This window comes from Scyliorhinus torazame, chromosome 22, assembly GCF_047496885.1.
Source record: "Scyliorhinus torazame isolate Kashiwa2021f chromosome 22, sScyTor2.1, whole genome shotgun sequence".
NCBI lineage: Eukaryota > Metazoa > Chordata > Chondrichthyes > Carcharhiniformes > Scyliorhinidae > Scyliorhinus > Scyliorhinus torazame.
Genome location: NC_092728.1, coordinates 24593816 through 24608098, shown reverse-complemented (window position 1 = coordinate 24608098; position 14283 = coordinate 24593816). Strand labels below are relative to the sequence as shown.

The 14283-nt window shown below is 48.8% G+C and overlaps 1 protein-coding gene across 2 annotated transcripts in view; it reads left to right on the top strand.

Moving 5' to 3' along the window:
• The window catches only part of LOC140398967 (GATA-binding factor 2-like), a 150533-nt gene that overhangs the window by 94707 nt on the left and 41543 nt on the right, over positions 1–14283 (top strand). The gene's annotated exons all lie outside the window — the stretch shown is intronic.

Here is a 14283-nt window from a genome sequence, read left to right as displayed (position 1 = left end):
CCCGCTTCTATTCGGCCCCTGGGATTGGGGCCCTGGGATTGGGGCCCTGGGATTGGGGCCCTGGGATTGGGGCCCTGGGATTGGGGCCCTGGGTTTCGGCCCCTGGGTTTCGGGCCCTGGGTTTCGGGCCCTGGGATTCAGGCCCTGGGATTCGGGCCCTGGGATTCGGCCCCTGGGATTCGGGCCCTGTGTTTCGGGTCCTGGGCTTCAGGTCCTGGGATTCGGGCCCTGGGATTCGGCCCCTGGTATTCGGCCCTTGGCATTCGGCCCCTGGGATTCGGCCCCTGGGATTCGGCCATTGGGATTCGGCCCCTGGGTTTCGGGCCCTGGTATTCGGCCCCTGGGTTTCGGGCCCTGGGATTCGGGCCCTGGGTTTCGGGCCCTGGGATTCGGACCCTGGGATTCGGGCCCTGGGATTCGGGCCCTGGGTTTCGGCCCCTGGGATTCGGGCCCTGGAATTCGGGCCCTGGGTTTCGGGCCCTGGGGTTCGGGCCCTGGGATTCGGGCCCTGGGATTCGGGCCCTGGGATTCGGGCCCTGGGCTTCGGCCCCTGGGATTCGGGCCCTGGGTTTCGGGCCCTGGGATTCGAGCCCTGGGTTTCGGGCCCTGGGTTTCGGGCCCTGGGATTCGGGCCCTGGGATTCGGGCCCTGGGATTCGGGCCCTGGGATTCGGGCCCTGGGATTCGGGCCCTGGGTTTCGGGCCCTGGGATTCGGGCCCTGGGATTCGGGCCCTGGGATTCGGCCCCTGAGATTCGGCCCCTGGGATTCGGTCCCTGGGATATGGGCCCTGGGTTTCGGGCCCTGGGATTCGGCCCCTGGGTTTCGGGCCCTGGGATTCGGGCCCTGGGATTTGGCCCGAAAGGTTTGCGGGGGGGGGGGGTTGAATGGGGTTGGGGAATTTGAATGCCAACCTTGTGACTCTGCCGTGAGAGTGAGACCCCCTGAGCCCTCGTTCTGCTTCCGGCCGTCGAGGCCAGAACCGGGGTGTTCATGTCAGATGCCCTGTTGCAGAAGTCCATTGTTGGATTCGGAGAGACTGCTCTCTGCATTTCCAACAGTCTGCCTCTAGGGGTCTGTAGCGTGCTCTGTCAGTGGGGTCTGATCTGGTAATTGCTTCAAGTCATTGGACGTCCCCTTCCTCTTTAGACTGGAGAAAATGAAATTTGCCTTATGGGGGTCGATGGAAGGATTCACCTGGAGACGGAAACCATCGGTTGACTTCATCCAGGACAGTAATATCAGCAGGGATTGGGGGGAGGGGCTGTGGGGTAACTAGAAAAAGTGGAGCCAGAGAGGGGTGAGGGGGTATGGTAGGAAGGCGGTTTGCTGTTGGCTATTTATTGAGTTAGGCTGTGTTCTCCTGTTTGTTAACTGTTGGTTATCTATTTCATCCAGATGTGGTTTCGTTTGGTGTTTATTTATTTAAAATATCTTTTTTAAGAAAAGGATATTGGACCAAAACCAATATTTTGGTTCATTTGAAAGATTGCGCAGAATAAATGATTCGCTCTGTGAGTGACTGCGTGAAGAAAGAGGGCTTGGTTATTTTTTAAACAAAACTTTATGATGACCACAATATAATTTTTTTTAACTTCACACCCATAAAGAACAGCTTACAATTTACACCTCAGCACTACTACCCAATTTCCCACTAAACAACGAGAAACTAAACATACAGCTCTCGATCTATCTTACTGTGGGCGAAATGAGGACTCCGCTTCAGGCAGATCAGAATTCAACTCCTCCTTCCAATGTTCCTTCAAAAACTGCCTCTAAAGCCTTTCAAACAAATGTCTCGCTGCCTTCCTTGGCTCCATCCAGCAAAAAAAAAGATCTCTGCAGGCTGCAAAGCGCATTAGCTCCCCAGGGATTTCACCAGTCAAACCACAGTCCATTAGCCCAGACTGAAAAACACATTTGTCATCTTCACCTTCTGGTTCCTCAGCACACAGGCCCTTCAAAATAGATTTTTTTTAAACAAAAACAAAACCGTATCACCCCCAGGCATCCATGAACACCACAGAAGAGGAGGTGGTGACTGGGAGCGAAGGATTCCGATGACCAGACAATCCGACAAATCCCAACTTCCTTTCACTTAACCGAACACTTAACCACAACTACTGGACACAAAATCCAGAGTCACACTTTAATTGCAGTGCTGAGCGAGCGCCGCACTGTCGGAGGCTCAGTGCTGAGGGAGTGCCGCACTGTCAGAGGGTCAGTGCTGAGCGAGCGCCGCACTGTCAGAGGCTCAGTGCTGAGGGTGCGTTGCACTGTCGGAGGGTCAGTGCTGAGGGAGCGCCGCACTGTCGGAGAGTCAGTGCTGAGGGAGCGCCGCACTGTCGGAGGGTCAGTGCTGAGGGAGCGCAGCACTGTCTGAGGGTCAGTGCTGAGGGAGTGCCACACTGTCGGAGGGGCAGTGCTGAGGGAGCGCCGCACTGTCGGAGGGTCAGTGCTGAGGGTGCGCCGCACTGTCGGAGGGTCAGTGCTGAGGGAGCGCCGCAATGTCGGAGGGTCAGTGCTGAGTGAGGGCTGCACTGTCAGAGGGTCAGTGCTGAGGGAGTGCCGCACTGTTGGCGGGTCAGTGCTGAGGGAGCGCTGCACTGTCGCAGGGTCAGTGCTGAGGGAGGGCTGCACTGTCAGAGGGTCAGTGCTGAGGGAGTGCCACACTGTTGGAGGGTCAGTGCTGAGGGAGCGCTGCACTGTCGCAGGGTCAGTGCTGAGGGAGCGCTGCACTGTTGGAGGGTCGGTGCTGAGGGAGCGCTGCACTGTCGGAGGGTCAGTGCTGAGTGAGGGCTGCACTGTCAGAGGGTCAGTGCTGAGGGAGGGCTGCACTGTCACAGAGTCAGTGCTGAGTGAGGGCTGCACTGTCAGAGGGTCAGTGCTGAGGGAGTGCTGCACTGTCAAAGGGTCAGTACTGAGGTAATGCTGCACTGTCGGAGGGCCAGTGCTGAGTGTCATGTGAGAGTACCCTTTAAGAAATAGGTGTTTAAGAAATGTATCTTTAAGAAATGGAGCTGCTCATGTTACAGGAGTGATGTCAGAGTGTGCGTGGAGCTGAGTTCCACTTCTGCTTTTTAGTTTCAGTTTGAAGAGAGCTTGGGTGTGTCTGTGTTTTACAGTGAGCTGAATCTGAAGTTAAAAGTGAGCTGCACTGCTATTGATCTCTGCCATCAAAAGACTATCTATGGATCATTTGGGTGAACTCAGACTTGTAAAAAGGTCTCAGTATTGAATATAAATCTAATGTGCTCCTGTTTGAAGGTTTGTTAAGTCTTTTGGATGTTAGAAGGACAGCACACAGATTACTTAGTGTTGTATTCTTTGGGGGGTATTTGATTTACTGGTTGCTAAGATATTCACTGTTTGTTTTAAAAAGGTTAACTTGAGTTCATAGAATAAACATTGTTTTGTTTTAAAAAACCACTGGTTGATTTTCTGCTGTACCACACCTGTAGAGTGGGCCGTGTGCTCCCCATACCACAATCTATTAAAAGTTGTGGGTCAGGTGAACTCCATGATATACTTTGGGATTCTCTAAACCCTGGCCCATAACAATTGGGGGCTCGTCCAGGATAAAAGTCTATCTATTGGATTGGCTTAGTGAACTTAAAGACACTGAGGGGTGAGCACATTGTGGTTGCTTTTCCGGTGTGGTATTTTAGTTTCAGTGGGGAGTGTGTTGTGGGCAATGGCTCTTTCAGAGGCTCTGAAGTTTTTCGGGGTCGGGACGGTCACACGCAGTACCTTACGGACAGAGACTAAAAGCAGACTGTTAGATTTGGCAAAAACATTGCAGTTAACATTACCTGACAAAATGCGAAATGGTGAGGTAATTATGGCGGTGGTTAAGCATTTAAAGTTACCTGAGATACAGTTTTATTCATTGGAAATGGCAAAAATTCAGTTGCAAATTAAACAAATGGAACGTGAGAAAGAATTAAAGCAGCTTGAATACGAAAGAGACAGGAAAAAGAAAGAGAAAGAGAGAGAGAGGAAAAAGAAAGAGAGAGAGAGGAAAAAGAAAAGGAGAGAGAAGAAAGGAGAAAAGAAAGAATAGCCCTAGCAGAACAAAAAGAAAGAGAAAGGGAGATACAGATCAGGGAAAAAGATAAAGAGAGAGAGTTTGAACTTCAGAAAATGGCCATGAAACATGACAGTCAGTTAAAATTGGCAGACATAAAGGGAAACATACAGTTGGATGATAGTGATGAGGATAGTGAGAAAGAGCGTCATAGTCGAAGGCTTGGTGGGAATCTATTTAAATGTGTCCAAGCATTGCCTAGGTTTGACGAGAAGGAAGTGGAAGCCTTTTTCATTTCATTTGAGAAGGTAGCTAAACAAATGAAATGGCCACAGGACAAGTGGGGATTACTGATTCAAACAAAGCTAGTAGGTAGAGCTAGTGAAGTGTTTGCGTCACTACCGGAGGAGGTATCTGGAACGTATGAGGAGGTGAAAAAGTTCATCTTGGGTGCATATGAACTCGTGCCTGAAGCCTATAGACAAAGGTTTAGAAATTTAAGGAAAGAATTTGGTCAAACATACATGGAGTTTGAAAGGCTCAAACAGAGTAATTTTGATAGGTGGATAAGGGCTTTGAAAATAGACCAAATGTATGAAGCTCTCAGAGAAATTATACTTTTGGAGGAGTTTAAAAATTCAATTCCTGATGTAGTGTGAACTCATGTGGAAGAGCAGAGGGTTAAAACTGCGAGGTTAGCAGCAGAAATGGCAGATGATTATGAATTAGTTCATAAATCAAAGCTTGGTTTCGGACATTAGTTTCAGCCTGTGAGGGATACAAACTGGGGACATGAGAAATGCTCAAGTGGTAAAGGTAAAGGTGATCTGATGGGAAATAATAAAGAGAGTGTACCTCAGATTAAAGAAGAAATCCAGGAGGGTGGAAGAGACATGAAAAGTTTTGAATGTTTTCACTGTAATAAACTAGGCGATGTAAAGTCACAGTGTTGGTGGTTGAAGAAAAGCACTGGGAAGGCTGATGTGGTAAAACAGGAAGACAGTGGGATTTGTTAGAGTGGTAAAGGAAAGCCCAAGGGAAGTGAAGGAGGTGCAAAAGATTGTACAGCCTGATCAAGAGGTGATTGATACTAAGGTGCCAGATCTCTTTAAATAATTTACTTGTGTGGGTAAAGTTTACTCATGTGTATCAGGAGGAGCAGGTAAAGAAGTCACAATTTTAAGAGATACGGGAGCTAGTCAATCTTTAATGGTAACAGATGAGGAGTTATGTAGTTTAGGAAGAATGTTGCCAGAAAAGGTGGTAATGTGTGGAATTCAGGGTGAGAGGAGTAGCATTCCATTATATAAGGTAAGGTTGGACAGTCTAGTGAAGAGTGGTGAAGTGGTAGTAGGAGTAATAGAGAATCTATCTTGTCCAGGAATACAGTTTATCTTGGGTAATGATATAGCTGGATCGCAGGTGGGAGTGATGCCTACTGTGGTGGATAGGCCAGTGGAAAATCAGACAATTGAAGTGATGACAGACTTCATCAGCAAATGTGTGGACGACTGCGTGCCAAAGAAAGCAGTACGTGCGTTCCCCAACCGGAAACCATGGCTCAATCGTGAGATTGACTCCCTACTGAAGGACAGATCTGAGGCGTTCAAGGCAGACAACGCTGACCTATACAAGTAATCCAGGTACGACCTCCGCAAAGCCATCAGAGATGCCTAGAGAGAATATCAAACCAAGCTAGAGTCACAGACAGACTCTCGGCGGTTGTGACAAGGACTAAACAACATAACGGGCTACAAAGCGAAGCCGAACAGTATCTCTGGCAGCAGCGCACCCCTCCCCGATGAACTCAATGCAACCTATGCTCGGTTCGAGCAGGTAACCAACAATCCGCTGTCGAGTGCCCCAGCAGCCCATAATTCACCCATACCCACCATCACAGCTTCCGAAGTCAGATTGGCCTTCCTGAAAGTGAACCCTCGGAAGGCGAAGGGCCCGGACGGGATCCTGGTCGTGCACTCAGAGCCTGCGCGGACCAGCTGGCAGAGGTATTCGCGGACATCTTTAACCTGTCCCTACTCCACTCCGAGGTCCCCAGCTGCTTCAAGAAGACCACCATCATACCAGTACCAAATAAGAACCATGCAACGTGCCTCAATGACTACCGACCAGTGGCCCTGACTTCAGTCGTAATGTAGTTCTTTGAGAGATTGATCATGAAGCACATCACCTCCATATTCCCAGAACGCCTTGATCCATTGCAATTCGCATACCGCTGCAACCGGTCCACATCAGACACCATTTCCCTGGCCCTACACTCATCCCTAGAGCATCTCGAAAACAAGGACTCCTACATTAGACTCCTATTTATTGACTACAGCTCCGCCTTCAACACCATAATCCCAGCCAAGCTCATATCAAAGCTCCAAAACCTAGGACTTGGCTCCCCACTCTGCAACTGGATCCTCGATTTTCTGACCAACAGACCACAATCAGTAAGAATGAACAACAACACCTCCTCCACAATAGTCCTCAACACCGGCGCCCCGCAAGGCTGCGTACTTAGCCCCCTATTCTACTCCCTGAACACACACGACTGCGTGGCAAAACTTGGTTCCAACTCCATCTACAAGTTTGCTGACGATACGACCATAATGGGTCGGATCTCGAATAACGACGAGTCCGAATACAGGAGGGAGATAGAGAATCTAGTGGAGTGGTGTAGCGACAACAATCTCTCCCTCAATGCCAGCCAAACTAAAGAGCTGGTAATTGACTTCAGGAAGCAAAGTACTGTACACACCCCTGTCAGCATCAACGGGGCCGAGGTGGAGATGGTTAGCAGTTTCAAATTCCTAGGGGTGCACATCTCCAAAAATCTGTCCTGGTCCACCCACGTCAACGCTACCACCAAGAAAGCACAACAGCGCCTATACTTCCTCAGGAAACTAAGGAAATTCGGCATGTCCACATTAACCCTTACCAACTTTTACAGATGCACCATAGAAAGCATCCTATCGGGCTGCATCACAGCCTGATATGGCAACTGCTCGGCCCAGGACCGCAAGAAACTTCAGAGAGTCGTGAACACTGCCCAGTCCATCACACAAACCTGCCTCCCATCCATTGACTCCATCTACACCTCCCGCTACCTAGGGAAAGCGGGCAGCATAATCAAAGTTCCCTCCCACCCGGCTTACTCACTCTTCCAACTTCTTCCATCGGGCAGGAGATACAGAAGTCTGAGAACACGTGCGAACAGACTCAAAAACAGCTTCTTCCCCACTGTCACCAGACTCCTAAATGACCCTCTTATGGACTGACCTCATTAACACTACACCCTGTATGCTTCATCCGATGCCAGTGCTTATGTAGTTACATTGTGTATGTTGTGTTGCCCTATTATGTATTTTCTTTTATTCCCTTTTCTTCTCATGTACTTAATGATCTGTTGAGCTGCTCGCAGAAAAATACTTTTCACTGTACCTCGGTACACGTGACAATAAACAAATCCAATCCAATGAAGGACGAATATCCTGGGATTTTTCCGGATTGTGTAGTAACAAGGTCACAAAGTCACAGGTTAAGACAAGAGAATAAATCAAAGAGTGAAGATGAAGTTGAAGTGCAATTATCAGAAACGATTTTTGATCAGATGGTTGAAAAAGAGCAAGAGCAGGTGGAGGATGAGGCGGATATTTTTAGTTCAGGAAAATTGGCGGAGTTACAACAAAGAGATATAGAAGTAAAACGGATGTATCAGAAAGTATACACGGAAGAGGAATCTGAGTGTATACCAGAGTGTTATTACCGTAAAAGTGATGTCTTGATGAGAAAATGGAGACTTTTACATATGCAGGCGGATGAAAAGTGGGCAGAAGTTCATCAAGTAGTATTGCCGGTAGGGTATAGAAAGGAGGTGTTGCGAGTTGCACATGAGGTACCGGTGGGAGGTCATTTGCGAATAAGGAAAACTCAAGCTAAAATCCAGAAACATTTTTATTGGCCTGGACTACATAAAGATGTAGTTACATTTTGTCAATCATGTCACACATGTCAAGTGATAGGGAAACCTCAAGCAGTGATAAAACCAGTGCCCTTAATACCCAGTCCAGCATTTGAGGAACCTTTTACAAGGGTCCTAATTGATTGCGTAGGACCGCTTCCTAAAACAAAAAGTGGGAATCAATATCTTTTGACTACAATGGATGTGTCTACTAGGTTTCCAGAGGCCATTCCAGTACGTAATATTACAGCTAAAAAGATTGTGGAGGTGTTACTTAAATTCTTTACTAGATATGGACTACCCACAGAAATACAATCGGATCAAGGATCAAATTTTACCTCAAAGTTATCCAAAGAAGTTATGGATAGCTTAGAAATAAAACAATTTAAATCAACTGCGTACCATTCAGAATCGCAGGGAGCATTGGAAAGGTGGCATCAGACATTAAAGACAATGTTGAGGGCTTATTGTCACGATTATCCAGAGGATTGGGATAAAGGAATTCCATTCATACTGTTTGCAATTAGGGATGCTCCTAATGAGTCAACCAAATTTAGTCCTTTTGAACTAATTTTTGGTCATGAGGTAAGAGGACCACTTAAATTGATTAAAGAAAAATTGGTGAGTGAGAAATCGGAAATTATACTATTGGATTACGTGTCAAATTTTAGCGAACTATTAAATAGAGCAGGTGAATTGGCTAGACAGCATTTAAAAGTTGCACAAAGTGTGATGAAACGGGTAGCGGACAAGAAATCCAAAGTTCGTAGTTTTGCCAGTGGAGACAAAGTTTTAGTGTTACCAGCGGTAGGTGAACCTTTAAAAGCTAAGTTTTGTGGACCTTATCAGATTGAAAAGAAATTAAGTGAGGTGAATTATGTGGTAAAAACTCCAGATAGAAGAGAGAATCACCAAGTGTGCCATGTGAATATGCTTAAAAGGTACTTTGAAAGGGAAGGAGAGAAAAAGGAGGAGGTTTTAATGATTCTCACTCAAAGTGACGAACCAAATCCAGATCACTGTGATTTCGACATACCTCAAAGTAAATTGGAAAATGAGGCTGTTCTTAAAAATTGGGATAAATTGTTGAGTTACCTTCCAGAAGAAAAACGAACTGACCTGAAAGAGTTATTGATATCACATGGGCAAGTTTGTGGGGATAAATTGACATGTACTAAAATGGCTATACATGATGTAGATGTGGGAAATGCTGTTCCAATCAAACAACATCCATACAGACTTAACCCTTTAACATTGGCAAGGTTAACAAAGAGATTGAAAGTATGCTTAAAAATGGCATAATTGAAGTGAGTTGCAGCCAATGGGCCTCACCCATAGTGATGGTACCTAAACCAGACGGTACCCAACAGTTGTGTGTGGGCTATTGAAAGGTTAATGCAGTTACAAGAACGGATTCTTATCCTATCCCACGTTTGGAGGATTGCATTGAGAAAGTGGGACAATCAGCTTTTATTTCCAAATTGGATTTACTTAAAGGTTACTGGCAGATACCTTTATTCGAAAGGGCGAAGGAGATTTCAGCTTTTGTATATATCAATTCAAAGTTATGCCATTTGGCATGAAAAACGCAACAGCCATATTTCAACGGTTAACTAACAAAATTGTTTCAGGATTACACAATTGTGCGGTATACATCGACGATCTGGTGATTTTCAGCCCAACATGGACAGAACATTTGAAACATCTGATGGAGTTATTCGATCGACTTCTGGAGGCGGGTTTGCTGATAAACCAAGCCAAAAGTGAATTTAGAAAAGCCCAAATCACTTTCCTTGAGGAGTTTTCGATACCCTCGAGACGAAGGGAAATCATGCAATTTCTTGGCATGAGTGGATTTGATCGAACATTTATGCAAAAGTTTTGTAGCGTGGTTGCTCCACTGATGGACTTGCTTAAGAAACGTCAAAAATTTCAATGGACAGCGGACTTTCGACACGCATTTGACTGCCTGAAAGCTGTGATAACCAATGCGCATGTGTTGGAGTATTACAAGGGACTCTGTGATCAGATTGAACTACATTTTCTAACTTTAAAGAGAAATGCCGAGGCGTAGAGAAATGGATGGATCGTGCAGAGACCTTCCTGTTCAACGAGACTGTCAATCGAGAAGGAGTTTCAGTTAGAGGAAGAAGAATGGAAAAAATTGACTTTATAATATACCTGTTTGCGTGTGATTTTTTTTTTAAATGAACAAGTATATTTACTGTGTGCATTGCTTGAAGGATAGTGCAAAGGTGAAAAACGAAACCATCTTGAAGTTGATGGGTTTTTCTTTTCTTGGGGGGGGGAGGTGTCATGTGAGAGTACCCTTTAAGAAATGGGTGTTTAAGAAATGGAGCTGCTCATGTTACTGGCCTGATGTCAGAGTGTGGGTGGAGCTGAGCTCCACTTCTGCTTTTTAGTTTCAGTTTGAGAAAGAGCTTGGGTGTGTTTGTGTTTTACAGTGAGCTGAACCTGAAGTTAAAAGTGAGCTGCACTGCTGTTGATCTCTGCCATCAAAAGACTATCTATGGATCATTTGGGTGAACTCAGACTTGTAAAAAGGTCTCAGTATTGAATATAAATCTAATGTGCTCCTGTTTGAAGGTTTGTTAAGTCTTTTGGATGTTAGAAGGACAGCACACAGATTACTTTGTGTTGTATTCTTTGGGGGGTATTTGATTTACTGGTTGCTAAGATATTCACTGTTTGTTTTAAAAAGGTTAACTTGAGTTCATAGAATACATTGTTTTGTTTAAAAAAAACACTGGTCCATCTTCTGCTATACCACACCTGTAGAGTGGGCCATGTGCTCCCCACACCACAATCTATAGAACATAGAACATTACAGCGCAGTACAGGCCCTTCGGCCCTCGATGTTGCGCCGACCTGGGAAACCACTCTAAAGCCCATCTACACTATTTATTGTCCATATGTCTATCCAATGACCATTTGAATGTCCTTAGTGTTGGCGAGTCCACTACTGTTGCAGGCAGGGCATTCCACGCCCTTACTACTCTCTGAGTAAAGAACCTACCTCTGACATCTGTCTTATATCTATCTCCCCTCAATTGAAGGCTATGTCCCCTCGTGCTAGACATCACCACCTTCTTCTCTCGAACGAAAACAGCCTCAAGTCCCACAGCCTTTCCTCATGAGATCTTCCCTCCATACCAGGCAACATTCTGGTAAATCTCCTCTGCATCCTTACCAATGCTTCCACATCCTTCCTATAAAGCGGCGACCCGAATTGCACGCAATACTCCAAATGTGGCCGCACCAGAGTTTTGTACAGCTGCAACATGACCTCATGGCTCCGAAACTCAATCCCTCTACCAATAAAAGCTAACACACCGTACGCCTTCTTAACAACCCTCTCAACCTGGGTGGCAACTTTCAGGGATCTATGTACATGGACACCGCGATCTCTCTGCTCATCCACACTGCCAAGAATCTTACCATTAGCCCAGTACTCTGTCTTCCTGTTATTCCTTCCAAAATGAATCACCTCACACTTTTCTGCATTAAACTCCATTTGCCACCTCTCAACGTTGTGGGTCAGGTGAACTCCATGATACACTTTGGGATTCTCTAAACCCTGGCCCATAACATGAGTGAGTGTCACAGTGACAGAGGGACAGTGCTGAGGGAATGCTGCACTGTCGGACGATCAGTGCTGAGGGAGCACCGCATTGTCGGAGGGTCAATGCTGAGGGAGTGCTACACTGTCAGTGGGTGAGTGCTGAGGGAATGCTGAACTGTCGGAGGGTCAGTGCTGAGGAAGCACTGCACTGTCAGAGGGCCAGTGCTGAGGGAGTGCCACACTGTCGGAGGGTCAGTGCTGAGGGAGCGCCGCACTGTCGGAGGGTCAGTGCTGAGGTAGCGCCGCACTGTCGGAGGGTCAGTGCTGAGGGAGTGCCGCACTGTCGGAGGGTTAGTGCTGATGAGCGCCGCACTGTCGGAGGGTCAGTGCTGAGGGAGCGCCGCACTGTCGGAGGGTCAGTGCTCAGGGAGCGCCGTGTTGTTGGAGGGTCAGTGCTGAGGGAGCGCCGCACTGTCGGAGGGCCAGTGCTGAGGGAGCGCCGTGTTGTCGGAGGGTCGGTACTGAGGGAATGCTGCACTGTTGGAGGGTCAGTACTGAGGGAGCGCCGCACTGCCGGAGGGTCAGTGCTGAGGGAGCGCCGCACTGTCGGAGGGTCAGTGCTGAGGGAGCACCGCACTGTCGAGGGTCAGTGCTGAGGGTCAGTGCTGAGGGAGCACCGCACTGTCGGAGGGTCAGTGCAGAGGGAGCACCGCACTGTCGAGGGTCAGTGCTGAGGGTCAGTGCTGAGGGAGTGCCGCACTGTCGGAGGGCTAGTGCTGATGGAGCGCCGCACTGTCGGAGGGTCAGTGCTGAGGGAGCGCCGCACTGTCGGAGGGTCAGTGCTCAGGGAGCGCCGTGTTGTTGGAGGGTCAGTGCTGTGGGAGCGCCGCACTGTCGGAGGGTCAGTGCTGAGGGAGCACCGCACTGTCGAGGGTCAGTGCTGAGGGTCAGTGCTGAGGGAGCACCGCACTGTCGGAGGGTCAGTGCTGAGGGAGCGCCGCACTGTTGGAAGGTCAGTGCTGGGGGAGTGCCGCACTGTCGGAGGGTCAGTGCTGAGGGAGTGCCGCACTGTCAGAGGGTCAGTGCTGAGGGAGCACCGCACTGTCGGAGGGTCAGTGCTGAGGGAGCGCCGCCCTGTTGGAGGGTCAGTGCTGAGGGAGCGCCGTGTTGTTGGAGGGTCAGTGCTGAGGGAGCGCCGCACTGTCGGAGGGTCAGTGCTGAGGGAGCGCCGCACTGCCGGTGGGTCAGTGCTGAGGGAGCGCCGCACTGTCGGAGGGTCAGTGCTGAGGGAGCACCGCACTGTCGGAGGGTCAGTGCTGAGGGAGCGCCGCACTGTTGGAGGGTCAGTGCTGGGGGAGTGCCGCACTGTCGGAGGGTCAGTGCTGAGGGAGTGCCGCACTGTCAGAGGGTCAGTGCTGAGGGAGCACCGCACTGTCAGAGGGTCAGTGCTGAGGGAGCACCGCACTGTCGGAGGGTCAGTGCTGAGGGAGCGCCGCCCTGTCGGAGGGTCAGTGCTGAGGGAGCACCGCACTGTCAGAGGGTCAGTGCTGAGGGAGCACCGCACTGTCGGAGGGTCAGTGCTGAGGGAGCACCGCACTGTCAGAGGGTCAGTGCTGAGGGAGCACCGCACTGTCAGAGGGTCAGTGCTGAGGGAGCGCTGCACTGTCGGAGGGTCAGTGCTGAGGGAGCGCTGCACTGTCGGAGGGTCAGTGCTGAGGGAGCACCGCACTGTCGGAGGGTCAGTGCTGAAGGAGTGCCGCACTGTCGGAGGGTCAGTGCTGAAGGAGTGCCGCACTGTCGGAGGGTCAGTGCTGAAGGAGTGCTGGACTCGTCGTCCTGCAGCCCTACAATCGACTGTCCACCTCCAAGAAAAAGGGATGATCCAGGTCATTTATGACTTTGGCTGTTTGTGGCGTTGGGGGGGCGGTGGGGGGGGGGATTTACTGTGAACAAATTGGCAGCCATGTTTCCCAGGTTCCAATAGTGACCTGACTTCAGGGAGAATAAAAATCTCCTTAATTGGCCTTGCGGCTGTTTGGTCCATTCTCTGTTCAGATCTCTGGAAAATCCCGTTGGAAAAAAGTTGTGCGAGCTGGAAGAAAACCAACCAAGGTTGAATACAAAATCAAAACGGAAGCTTCCAGAAGGTTCGATTGGAAATTATTGCTACTTGGGGTGCAGAGACTTCAGAAAGCCAAGCGCTTCAAAAATTTGTACATATGTTACAATTTCCTGACGGTTTGCAGTTTATCTATAAAACCAATCAGCCGCATTTGATAGATAAAGATGGTTCTTCCGCTCCCACAACCCCTGTCATCCAACAAGCCCAGACTGCTCGAGACAGAGAGAGAGAGACAGCAAGAAGCTGCATTTCCCCAGCTCCCTTGCACCTCCTGAGGACGTGCGTCTCAGCTAGGACAGGACGTCAGTATGAAGCGTGATCACTGTCCGGCTGCAATGCAGCAAACTGTTAACAAAAAGCGAGCTCCCAAGGCCAGCCGCCATGATACCGTGACATCTTTTCACCCAAAGAGTGGTGAGCCTGTGGAATTCATTACCACAGGAAGTAGCTGATGCAAAAACATTTAATACATTCAAGAGGCAGCTAGATGTAGCACTCGTGGAGAATGGGATCAAAGGCTATGGGGAGATTGGGCTATTGAGCTGGATGATCAGCCATGATGGTGATGAATGGCGGAGCAGGCTCGAAG